The sequence below is a fragment of the Gracilinanus agilis genome, chromosome 1 (assembly GCF_016433145.1).
Source record: "Gracilinanus agilis isolate LMUSP501 chromosome 1, AgileGrace, whole genome shotgun sequence".
NCBI classification, from domain to species: Eukaryota; Metazoa; Chordata; class Mammalia; order Didelphimorphia; family Didelphidae; genus Gracilinanus; species Gracilinanus agilis.
This window is the reverse complement of record NC_058130.1, coordinates 266,335,352-266,349,263: the sequence shown is the minus strand read 5'-3', so window position 1 is coordinate 266,349,263 and position 13,912 is coordinate 266,335,352.

Below are 13,912 nucleotides of genomic sequence, written 5' to 3'. Positions count from 1 at the left end.
CACTTTGGGGCATAAACCCAGCAGTGTTATAGTTGGATCAAAAGGCAAACAGTAAAGACGTGTTTTTTCTGACTATTTAATAGTACTGTGTTTTTTCCAGTTCAACAAAACCCATAGTCACAGAAAGTTATTTCTTAAATTTGAACCAAGGTCTTCTTGGTCCCAAGTATGCCATCCATGACTTTATTCTGCCTTTCTTATAGTATTTAACATTAGTTAACTAATTAATAATACTAGCATTTAACTAACATCTTAAGGTTTGCAAAATCTTTACACATATCTCATTCAGTTCTCACAATGATAAAGCATATAGCAATTTTTCAGTATTGCTTGGCAGATAATTCACATTCTGATCAAATACAAAATCCTCTGCTTCTCATTCAAAGCCCTATTTTACCTACCACTCCTCTCCATCTTTCCAATCTTCTTATATCTTATATTCAGCTACCACATACCTTTCAATCAGCTGACTGGCCTCACTTACTATTCCCTGAACAAGATGTTCCATTTTTCAGCTCTGGTCATTTTCGATGGCTTTTACTCCTTGCCTGGAATGCTCTCCCTCTTTGTCTCTGCCTCCTGTCTCCTCGGGCTTCCTTCAAGTCAAAAGTAAAAGCAAACCTTATACAGTAAATCTTTCCCAGGCCCTCATAATTCTATTGCCTTTCCTCTGTTAATTACTTCCTGTTCATCCTATATGTATTTCATTTGTACATAGTTGTTTCCTCCCACTTGAGAATGTGAGTTCTTTAAGGGTAAGGACTATTTTTTGCCTATTTTTGTGCCCCCAGCTCTTAACATGGTGTCTTATACAGGGTAGGTATATAATAAATGTTTGTTTTATTATATTATCTAGACACTAAACACTCAAAGTCAAGTTCGATCTTTCTTTGCAAACTTCCTTTCATTTGCAAGCATCCTCCTTTGATGGTAAGCTTCCTTCAGCATCAAAACTCTCCTTTTGCTAATGTAACAGCAAAAAACAAATGCTCCAGCAGACATGGCAGCTAGACTCAAAGACCTGAAAAAATTTGAACTCCTAAGGTCACCTACTCAAAGAATATAGAAAGTAGGAATTGCATGCCTAGTTTCAGTGCCCAAGATATATATAATGACCACACTAAAAATATCTTGGAAAGACCTCAGAACTCTGATCCATGCAACAATCAATCATGCTTCCAAATATAGGTGTCAAAACATATAGAGTTGGTAGAGTTGATGGACTACAGGTACAGAATGATATCTGAAGTCTTTGACCTAGACTATGTGTCTACTCTTCTAGTCTAGGACTAGTCTTTGCTTGACTATATACCTAGAGGTAGCTAGATTATGCAGTGGATAAGAGTGTTGAACCTGGTATCAGGAGTTCAGATTTCATCTGTCAATTTCTTATCTGGGCAAGACACTTAACCTCTCAGACTCAGTTTCCTCCTCTATAAAATGGGGATAAGAATCAAATGAGATAATATGTCAATTGCTTTGTCAAGTATTCTATAAATTCTAGCTTTTATTATTATTATTTATAAAGAAAGGCCTCTAGAGGTTGGGATGGGGAAAATGGGTTAGTAGTAAGAAACATTGGAGGTAAAGTATCAAAACATTTTTAAATGTACAGAAGGAAAAAGTTCAGGAGACACAAATAAGCAATTTGTTACAATTTTCTTAAATTTTATATATATATTTTTTTTAAAAAACTGAAGTTCAATCTTTTTATACAATCCTTTCCTGATTCTTTTTCCTATCTTTAAATGTTTGTGTTCATTAAATGATTAAGTTCCCAATAAAAATTCTTTTGAAAACACTGAATTTAATTCTTAATTCTTGCATACTTTTTCCTCTTAGCTACTTCTGATTCCTTCCTTTTGAGCTTCCCACAGAAATACTTTTTGTTTTCTCAATGGCCTTCATACAAGGTGAAGTTTTAAAAACAATAGTCTTCTCTCCACAGAGCTGGCTGTAAACATTAATTCCTCAGCTAGGACTCTTCATGCTGCCTGCACTTGATTACCTTTTTAAATGTTCCTTTCTTTAATGAATTTGCATGACAAACATCTTGTCCCCTCAGGCTTTTCCAGTAGGAATGATTCAAATTCCACCCTTTTGCTGAAAATTCATATTTTCTCATTAATACTTAAGTTTATCTTTTCAGAATTCATTATTTTGAGATGAAGACTAATTTCCTTTCCTTTCTGGAATATCATATTTCAACCTGTTCTTCCATTTCTTGTGATTAACAAATAATATTGTGTAATTTTCCTTGGCATATGAAGGATCTTATTCTAAGTACTTGGTAGATTTGTTGTTTAATGTTCAAGATTTTTTTTCCTGCTAACTTTCCCTTATGATAGTAACTGAATTAATTTTGTTTGGACAAATTTGTTGTCCATATAAGGAATGGACTGCCTTGAGGTAATGGGTTCTCCTTCAGTGAAAGTTTTCAAGAAGAGATTTTATGACCAATTATTAAGGATGATGTTTAGATGGGACTAGATGATCCCCAGAGACCATTAAGTGATAATGGATAGAGTGCTGGTCCTGGAGTCAGGAAGGGCATCAAATCCACTATGAGACCCTGAGCTACTGTCTTAACCTTTCTGATCATTTGTTTCCTTGGCTGTAAAATGAGGATACTAAAAGCACCTATCTCTCAGGTTGTTGTGAGGCTCAAATGAGATAATAATTATAAAGTACTTAGTACTAGGCCTGGCACATAATAAGTGCTACCTATATGCTCCCTTCTTTCTTTCTATCCTGCCTAATACTGGCATTTTCTGATTCTGCAATAATGAAAAAGAGCATTCTAAGTGAAAGCATGTAAGGGGAACTGAGGACTGCATTTTTAAGAATTGAATGGAACAATTGGAATTCAAAAGGAATTTGAGCAAGCTTAGAAAGCTGGATATAGTTCATTCTCTGATAGTCTTGAATAAAAGACAACTCCAATTGAAACATGGAGAAAAAACAATCTATTTAGAGGTGGTTATGATTGCTGTGAAAGAAACTGTAGCTCAAGATCAGAGAGCAGAAGACTAACCTTTGTGTTAAGTTGAAGCATGTGCTAGAACTGGCTTGGACCAGATTGGACCAGCTTGCAAAAGCAATTATTACATCTTTAGTGGGTTTACATTTACTCCTTACGTTGTAAGCAAATGCTACAACTTAGACCTTGATTTTTTCTTTTTTTGATTTGTGTAGATGCAAGAAAGTGATGGAGAAAATGTTAGTAATTCAAGTTGAATTGCTAATTAGTTTATGAAATTATTCATTTTGCTATATTTTAGTAAAGTGTAATTGAAACAGTACTCTCTGCTTTCTGCCATTGCCATCTTTTCTAGAAGATATCCAAAGAACTGGGCATGACTATCTTTCACTTGACCCAGAGGGACCCCCTTGGTGGGGGAACAACTAACTCTTATCCAAGCTGCCTTAGGGTTAGTGCATTAACATATCCACATCAACTCAAAGTCATCAACAACATCTTAGGGTTAGTCCATTAGCAAGATGTTTGCTGATGTTCTCTGGTTTTACTGGGCATGTCTGATGCTTATCTGAAGCTTACAGACAAACATGCAATTAGATGGATCTAGGAGTTCTTAAAGTAAGGCCTAGCTGGATTCCCCAGATTTAGTACAGTCTCAAGATGCATTTTTAATTGATTTGGAAGTCAATTTCCAGAGACTCCTTTGCTCCTCTAATTTATGAAACTGGCATGCTCCCTTAATTTATTGGGCAATCTTTAAGTAGCTTCTAGGTTCTCCTTTGCGATCTGACTTCCTACTATTGTTATTTTTTTTAAACCCTTATGTTCCCTCTTAGAATCAATACCATGTATTGGTTCCAAGGTAGAAGTGTGGTAAGGGCTAGGCAATGGAGGTTAAGTGACTTGCCCAGGGTCACACAGCCAGGAAGTGTCTGTTTATATGGGCATAGGATGTGTGGCTTTGGTTTTTTAAAGATTACTTTTTTACAAAAATGAATAATATGGAAATAGGTATTGAGTGATAATATATGTATAACCCAGTGGAGTTGCTTGCCAGTTCTGGGAGAGGGGAAGGGAAAGGGGAGAGAAAGAACATGAATCATGTAACCACAGAAAAATACTTAAATTTTAAAAATGAAAATAAAAGGAAGTGTTTGAGATCAGATTTGAACCTAGGACCTCCCAACTCTAGGTCTGGCTCTCAATCCACCGAGCAACACAGTTCCCCCATACTATTGTTAGTTTAAGCTAACAATTTATAAATTTACTATAATAACTGGTGGTGGGGACAGGTATAGGGAGAGAATGTGGTCAGGAGGACTAGAACAAGATACAATGTTAACATAGAATAAACTTAAAAAGTAGGTCATGAGTACTTTTTTTGATACAGAATCAATTGTTAAATATTTACCAAATACACCTAAATCCATATTAAGATAAAAAGAAAAAAGTAGGATATTCAAGCAATAAAACATACAAGAAGAAACAATAAAAGGTTAAAGGAAAAGATAACTCTATAACACTGGTATCACAGAAGCCAACGGAGAAAATGTTCTCAAGAATGAGGAGTTGGTTAACAACTCTGAAGGAAATAGTAATGCCACAGGAGATGAGAACTGATAAAAGGTGGTTTAGTAATTAGTAATTAGGAGGTCACTGAATGTCCTGACAGAGAGAAAAGCTAACATAGATAGATGAAAAATACCTTATCAAATTCTCAGAAGAATTGAGCAAAACTAATAAGATTGCATAGACAAGTATAAAATTCTACATTCAGGTTCAAAAAATAAAATGCCCAATTTTGGGTAGGGGGAGGCAGGAAAAGACAATACTATATGTGAAAGAAAGAAAGAAAAAAAAAGATCAAAGACTTTGATAGACTGAGCCAACAGAAAAACTGGCAATCCTATTCCAGTTCATCCTGTACTCAGCCACCAAAATGAACTTCCTAATATGAGGTCTGGCCATATCATCCCCCTGCTCAATAATCTCCACTAGCTCCCTGTCACTTCCAGGATCAAATAAAAAAGTCTCTGGCATTCAAAACCCTTCATAACCTGACCACCCCCCCCTTTCTTTTCCAGTACTCTGACATCTATGACACACTGGCTTCCTTGCTGTTCCTCAAACAAGACATTCACTTTCTTTTTGTTGTTGCTAAGTCATATCAGTCTTGTCCGACTCTTTGTGATCCCATTTAGGCTTTTCTTTCTTTTTTTTTTACATTTATTTTTTTAAATAATTTTTTATTTTTTAAAAAAATTTCCATGGTTACATAAGTCATGTTTTTACTTTACCCTTCACACCCTTCATCCTCCCATCCCCCAAGTCACTCCCTCCCCCCCACCCCCATAGCTAATTCGCATTTCCACTGGTGTGGTCAGTCAAGACTTATTTAAACATTATTGATGTGGTCTTTTCATGTCTACATCCCCAATCATGTTCTCATCAACCCAAGTGTCCACGCAGTTGTTTTTCTTCTGTGTTTCTATTCCTGCAGTTCTTCCTCTGAATGTGGATAGTGTTCCTTTCCATAAATCCCTCCGAATTGTCTTGGGTCATTGCATTGCTGCTAGTACAGATGTCCATTACATTCAATTTTACCATAATATATCAGTCTCTGTGTACAATGTTCTTCTGGCTCTGCTCCTTTCACTCTGCATCAATTCCTGAAGGTCATTCCGATTCACATAGAATTCCTCCAGTTTATTATTCCTTTGAGCACAGTAGTATCCCACCACTAGCATATACCACAATTTGTTCAGCCATTCCCCAATTGATGTGCATACCCTCATTTTCCAGTTTTTTGCTACCACAAAGAGCGAGGCTATAAATATTTTTGTCCAAGTCTTTTTCCCTATGATCTCTTTGGAGTACAAACTCAGCGATGGTATGGCAAAGAGTAGGCAGTCTTTTAGTGCTCTTTGGGCATAGTTCCAAATTGACCTCCAGAATGGTTGGATCAGTTCACAGCTCCACTAGCAATGCATTAATGTCCCAATTTTGCCACATCCCCTCCAACATTCATTACTTTCCCCTGCTATCATTTTAGCCAATCTGCTAGGCATGAGATGGTACCTCAGAGTTGTTTTGATTTGCATTTCTCTAATTATTAGAGATTTAGAACACTTTCTTATGTGCTTGTTGATACTTTTGATTTCTTTATCTGAAAATTTCATTGAAGACAATGACAATGATGAGACATACCCAAACTTATGGGATGCAGCCAAAGCAGTTCTAAGAGGAAAATTTATATCACGGAGTGCATATATTAACAAATTAGGGAGGGCAGAGGTTAATGAATTGGGCATGCAACTTAAAAAACTAGAAAATGAACAAATTAAAAATCCTCAGATGAAAACTAAATTAGAAATACTAAAAATCAAAGGAGAAATTAATAAAATTGAAAGTAAAAGAACTATTGAATTAATAAATAAGACCAGAAGCTGGTATTTTGAAAAAAAAACAGATAAAATAGATAAAGTATTGGTTAATCTAATTTAAAAAAGGAAAGAAGAAAACCAAATTAATAGTATCAAAGATGAAAAAGGAGACCTCACCTCTAATGAAGAGAAAGTTAAGGCAATCATTAAAAACTATTTTGCCCAATTATATACCAATAAATTTAACAATCTAGGTGATATGGATGAATATTTGCAAAAATATAAATTGCCTAGATTAACAGCAGAAGAAATAGAATACTTAAATAATCCAATATCAGAAAAAAAATTGAACAAGCCATTAAAGAACTCCCTAAGAAAAAATCGCCAGGGCCTGATGGATTCACAAGTGAATTCTATCAAACATTCAAAGAACAATTAATCACAATACTACACAAATTATTTGATATAATAAGCAAAGAAGGAATCTTACCAAACTCCTTTTATGACACAAATATGGTACTGATTCCAAAGCCAGGCAGATCAAAAACAGAGAAAGAAAATTACAGACCAATCTCCTTAATGAACATAGATGCAAAAATCTTAAATAGAATATTAGCAAAAAGACTCCAGCGAGTGATAAAGAGGGTTATTCATCATGATCAGGTGGGATTTATACCAGGAATGCAAGGATGGTTCAACATTAGGAAAACCATTTAGGCTTTTCTTGGCAAAAACAGTGGAGTGGTTTGCCATTTCCTTCTCCAGATCATTTTATAGATGATTTAACAGAGGCAAAGGGGGTTAAATGACTTGCCCAGGGTCACACAACTAGTATCTGAGGTCAAATTTCAATTCAAGAAGATGAGACTTCCTGACTCCAGTTGAGGCACTCTATCCATTGTGCCACCTCTCTGCCCCAGCCTGCACATAGTAGAAATCTAATAAATATTTTTGAATTAATGAATGAATTGATTGATTCAATTATCATTTATTAAGAGCCTACTATGTGCCAGACACTGTGTTCAAGGCTACTGGGAATGCAAAAAGGAATAATAAGATACCTTACACTTGAAGAGCTTACATGAAGAATAACATTTTATCACATTGCCCCTCCCAGACTTGCCCCTTTATTCCAACAGGAAAAAAGGGGGTAAGACAGAGCCTGAAAAAAGGACAGAAATTGAGCAAAAGGATTTTAGGGGTAGTTGCAAAACAGAGAAAGAACAAGTACAAGGGAAGAAAGTTTTTTAAAAAAGCGAATATATTTTCTAAGAGGGTAATATTTTACTGAATCTGACCTTTGGCATCAATCAAAGCGTGCTGCCAGGCAACATCTGTTTCACTTCACTCCTCCCCCATTTAGATTAGCATTTTCAAGACACAACAGTTGGCATTTGAAGTGTTGGGAGGCCCTTTGCCAGCAGCTCTTGCACATTTTCCAGGCTGAATGGCTCAATAATACACCATTTTCTTTTGCTCTCCTGTACAGCTCAGAAATTTTATAACAAGCTTGTAAAAGAGCTGCCTAGACTGACATGGTCCCTGACCTAAAAATGGGACATTGTTATAGAAGGATTCCTTTCCATGGTGCCTCTGCCCCTACTTGCTATCCCAGAGGCAGGAGAACAAAAAAGGTCACTGAATAATAGTTCATTTCTCCACCTTGTTCTAACCATGAAATCCATCATTACTTTCATATGAGAAAATGGAAAAAAATAAAAGGGCAAAAAGGATGTGGCACAGAGGTACAATCCAATGCAATTCAATACTGATTAATGTAGAGATGCTTTGATAGAGAGACCAGAAAAAGTTCAGGTTGTGATTTTTGCCTGGGAAAGATAGGCAATGTTTACCAATTCTTTTCAGTCTTCTCCAACCAAAGCATTTCTGAAAATGTGTATACAATAGAAGAACGTGATGGGGAAGAGGATAGAAGCAGTATCCTCACCAATGTTACTCAGCAACTTATTTTTAAGGATGTAATACTTTCTTTAGCCAAAGGGGTGTGATAAGAACTATGATTTTAATGGGTTTAGGTTAAAGATTAGAATGAAATGAGACATGAATTTTACTTACAGGGCATTTGGTATCCTTCAGATATTAAAGTCATGTAGAAGCCTTTGTGACCCCATTTGGAGTTTTTATTTTTCGTACAAATATTTTCTTTTTCCTATCACATATAATAACAATTCTCCATATAAGTTTTCCGAAGTTATGGTTCAAATTGTCTCCCTTTCTCCCTCCCTTCTCTTTTTCCAGAGGTGACAAACAATTTGATCTAGATTATACATGTATTAGTTTTTCAAACAAAACCAATGCAACTAAAATAAGAAAGGAAGCCACAAACTGAGGGGAAATTTTTTATAACAAAACTCTCTGACAAGGGTCTAATTTACCAAATATATAAGGAACTAAGTCAAATTTACAAGAAATCAAGCCATTCCCCAATTAGCAAATGGTAAAAGGATATGAATAGGCAGTTTTCAAATGAAAAAATCAAAACTATCAATAATCACATGAAAAAGTGTTCTAAATTCCTCCTAAATAGAGAAATGCAAATCAAAACAACTCTGAGGTACCACCTCACATCTAGCAGATTGGCCAACATGAAAGTAAAGGAAAATAATGAATTTTGGAGAGGACATGACAAAATTGGGACACTAATATGGTTGAGTTGTAAATTGATCCAAACAGTCTGGAAGGCAATTTAAAATTATTCCCAAAAGGCTTTAAAAGAATGCATATCCTTTGATCAACAAATACCACAACTAGGTTTGTACGCCAAAGAGATAATAAGGAAAAATACTTGCACAAAAATATTCATAACCATGCTATTTGTGGTGGCAAAAAAAATGGAAAATGTGAGGGCACCCCTTGATTGGGGAATGGTTGAGCAAATTATGGTATATGATGGTAATGAAATACTATTATGTTTTAAGGAATGATAAACTACTTGATTTCCATATGAGCTGGAAAGACCTCCATGATTTGATGTAGAGTGAAATGAGCAGAACCAGGATAACATTGTATGCAGAGACTTAAACACCGTGGAATCCAGAACAATCCAGAGCAACTGATGAGAAGGAATGCTATCCACATCTAAAGAAAACTGTGGAAATAGAAACACAAAAGGAAAACATTTGATTTTTCACTTGTTTATATGGATATTGGATGTGGGGTTTTGGTTGTTAAAAGATTATTACAGAAAACAGAACTTTCGGGTTAAGATGGTGGCAGAATAAAAAGCAGCTGCTTAGCCTCTCCTAACCAAAACATATAGGACTCCTCAAGAAGACATAAAAATAAATCCAGAGGAATGAAGGGACCCAACAAGAGGGCACAGCATTGGAGGTAAGTGGAATCAGGGCATTTCCATGCTATAAAGGGGTGAAACAGCGCTCACTAAAACACGAGCTGAGCAACCCCCTGCCCCACCCCAAACACCTACAGTGCCAAAGCCAGCACACAAGAGTTAGAGCAAGTTTGGGGCACCCATTAAGACGTTGGCAGCTACCTGGGGTCACCAGGGCATGCTCCTAAGAGCAGGAAGACTTAAGACCCCAAGAGGCTAAAGAACTCACAGACTTTGAACACAGACCCTGAGTGCAGGCACAAGTTCAGGCACGGATTCAAGCTCAAACACAAATCTTGAGCTCAGGCAAGGACTCAGATCCTGAGCATAGGGAAGGACCTTGAGTGGGGACCCAGTGCAGTGCAAGACTGTGGAAGTAGCACCCTGAGACTGTTAAAGGAGCTTCAGACAGAGGAACAAGCAAGGGGACCACCAGGGGCTTGACCTTGAGACCAACTAGACCTGAGGCCTCAGGAGCCTAAAGAGCACAGACAGACCCTGAGTGTGATGATAACCCTGAGAAGAGACAGGGGTAACAATGGCAAGCTAGAGACAAGAACCCCAAAAGAGAAAGATCATCAAGAAGAAATCTGTAACACTTGACAACTTTTACACAGATAAATTCCAGAAAACAGAGCAAACAGCGGAGGAGAACAAACAAGTAATCATATCCAAACCTTCGCAAAATAATGAAAACTGGCCACAAGCTATTGAAGAGTTCAAATCTGAGATCATAAGAAAGATGGAAGAGATCTGGCTCTTTAAGAGACCACAAGACTTGGAATATGATATTCAGACAGGCAAGAGAACTGGGTCTACAACCAAGGATCACCTACCCATCAAAACTGACTATATACTTCCAGGGGAAAGTTTGGGCATTCAACAAGATAGAAGATTTCCAAGTATTTGCAAAGAAAAGACCAGGACTAAATGGAAAGTTCGATATCCAACCACAAAAATCAAGAAAAACATGAAAAGGTAAATAAGAAACAGAGGGGAAAGAAATAAAACTCGTATTTTTTAAAATTTGCCTCTTTAAGGGCTTCAATATGATCTAATTATTGGTATTCCCATGTGGAGAAATGTTATATAATACTCTGTAATGAACTCTAGTCACTGTTATGGTATTCACTATTGTAAAAATTAGAAGAATTACTCATAGGGAGAGGATGGAATACTAAATAGTCTAAAATGATATGGAGTGGGAAAGAGGGAAGTGAATAGTAGGGGACACCAAGAGAAACTTGAATGAATAAGAAAATTAGGATATTCTATTACACACAAAGAGGCCATGGGAAGGGGAAGGGATGAATACTATTATAAGAAGGAGAGGAAGAGAACATTAAGAGGTAATATTTAAACCCCACTCTCAGTGCAATTAACTCTGAGAGGGAAGAGTAGCTTTATCCATTTGGATATAAAACTCTATTTAACCCTACTGAGAAAGTCAGAAGGGATAAACCAAGGGGAGCAGGGGAGTAGGGAGGTCAAAAAAGGGAGGGGAGAAGAAGGGGGAGGGAATTCATTAGGCCTTAAAATTAAAAGAGGGGAATAATAAGGGAGATGGTAGAAAGGGAAGTAAATCAAGGGAGGGGACAAGGGTTACTGGCACAAAACAAACCACTGGTTTAAAAGGAAATAGTGTAAGTAGAAAGGGTAGAACTAGGAGGGGATACCAAAATGTCAGTGAATATACAACTGATAATTATAACTCTGAATGTGAATGGGATGAACTCGCCGATAAAAAGGAAGCAAATAGCAGAGTGAATTAGAAACCAAAATCCTATCATACATTGTCTACAAGAAACACATATGAGGCAGGTGGACATACATAGGTTTAAGGTAAAGGGCTTGAGTAAAATCCTTTGGGCCTCAAATGAGAAAAAGAAGGCAGAAATGGCAATTACAATTTCTGACAAATCCAAAGCAAAAATAGATATGATTAAAAAAGACAAGAAAGGTCATTAAATCCGGATTAAAGGCAGTATAGACAATGAGGAAATATCATTGCTCAATATGTATGCACCAAATGGCATAGCAACCAGATTCATAAAGGAGAAACTAGCAGATCTCAAGAAGGAAATAGATAGTAAAACCATACTAGTGGGAGGTCTAAATATCCTTCTTTCAGATGTAGATAAATCAAAGAAAAAAATAAAATAAATAAGAAAGAGGTAAGAGAGATGAATGAAGTCCTAGAAAAATTAGATTTAATAGATATGTGGAGAAAAATAAATAGGAACAAAAAGGAATACACCTTCTTTTCAGATACACATGGTACATTCACAAAGATTGACCATGTAATAGGGCATAGAAACATTGCAAACAAATGCAAAAGAGCAGAAATAATAAATGTAAACTTCTTCAATCAGAATGCAATAAAAAAATTAGTAAGGGCACCTATACAGGCAAATCAGAAATTAAATAATATGATTCTCCAAAATCGGTTTGTTAAAGAACAAATCATAGAAATATTTAATAATTTCTTTGAAGTGAATGACAATGATGAGATATTATATCAAAATCTATGGGATGCAGTCAAAGCAGTACTTGAGGGAAATTTATATCCTTGAGTATATATATTAACAAATTAGAGAGGGCAGAGGTCAATGAATTGGACATGCAACTTAAAAAATTAGAAAGCAAGAAAATTAAAAATCCCCAGATGAAAACTAAATTAGAAATACTAAAAATCAAGGGAGAAATTAATAAAATTGAAAGTAAAAGAACTATTGAATTAATAAATGAGACAGAAGCTGTTATTTTGAAAAAACAGATAAAATAGACAAAGTACTGGTCAATCTAATAAAAAACGGGAAGAAGAAAACCAAATTGACAGAATCAAAGATGAAAAGGGACCCCTCACCTCTAATGAAGGGGAAATTAAGACAATCATTAAAAACTATTTTGCGCAATTATATGGCAAAAAATATGGCAATCTAGGAGTGTTATATTGAAACTCTGGGAGCTGGGGGTCCACACTGTTGATTGACAGGTGGGAACCATTGGATCTTAGAATGTTCCCAGAGGCCATGAGGATAGGGGAGAAAGCAGTTGACCTAGGGGGTATAAATACCCTGGCAGCCCTGGAAATTGAACAAGCCATCAAAGAACTCCCTAAGAAAAAATCGCCAGGGCCTGATGGATTCACAAGTGAATTCTATCAGACATTCAAAGAGCAACTAATCCCAATAATATACAAATTATTTGATATGATAAACAAAGAAGGAGTCCTACCAAATTCCTTTTATGATACAAATATGGTACTGATTCCAAAGAAAGGTAGAACAAAAACAGAGAAAGAAAACTACAGACCAATCTCCCTAATGAACATAGATGCAAAAATTTTGAATAGAATACTAGCAAAGAGACTCCAGCAAGTGATCAAGAGGATCATCCACCATGATCAGGTGGGATTTATACCACAAATGCAAGGATGGTTCAACATTAGGAAAACCATCCACATAATTGACCATATCAACAATCTAACAAACAAAAATCACATGATTATCTCAATAGATGCTGAAAAAGCCTTTGACAAAATACAGCATCCATTCCTATTGAAAACCCTGGAAAGTATAAGAATAGAAGGACCTTTCCTAAAAATAATAAACAGTATATACCTAAAACCATCAACAAGCATCATATGCAATGGGGATAAATTAGAAGCCTTCCCAATAAGATCAGGAGTGAAATAAGGATGTCCATTATCACCTCTATTATTTAACATAGTATTAGAAACACTAGCAGTAGCAATTAGAGAAGAAAAAGAAATTGAAGGTATCAAAATAGGCAATGAGGAGACTAAGCTATCACTCTTTGCAGATGATATGATGGTCTACTTAAAAAATCCTAGAGAATCAACTAAGAAGCTGGTAGAAATAGTCAGCAACTTTAGCAAAGTTGCAGGATACAAAATAAATGCACATCCATCATCAGCATTTCTATATATTTCCAACATGTCACAACAGCAAGAGATAGAAAGAGAAACACCATTTAAAGTCACCCTAGACAATATAAAATACTTAGGAATCTATCTACCAAAACAAACATAGCAATTATACAAAAACAACTTCAAAACACTATCCAAAGAATTAAAACTAGATCTAAACAATTGGAAAAATATTGATTGCTCATGGGTAGGACGAGCTAACATAATAAAAATGACCATTCTACCCAAATTAATTTACCTATTTA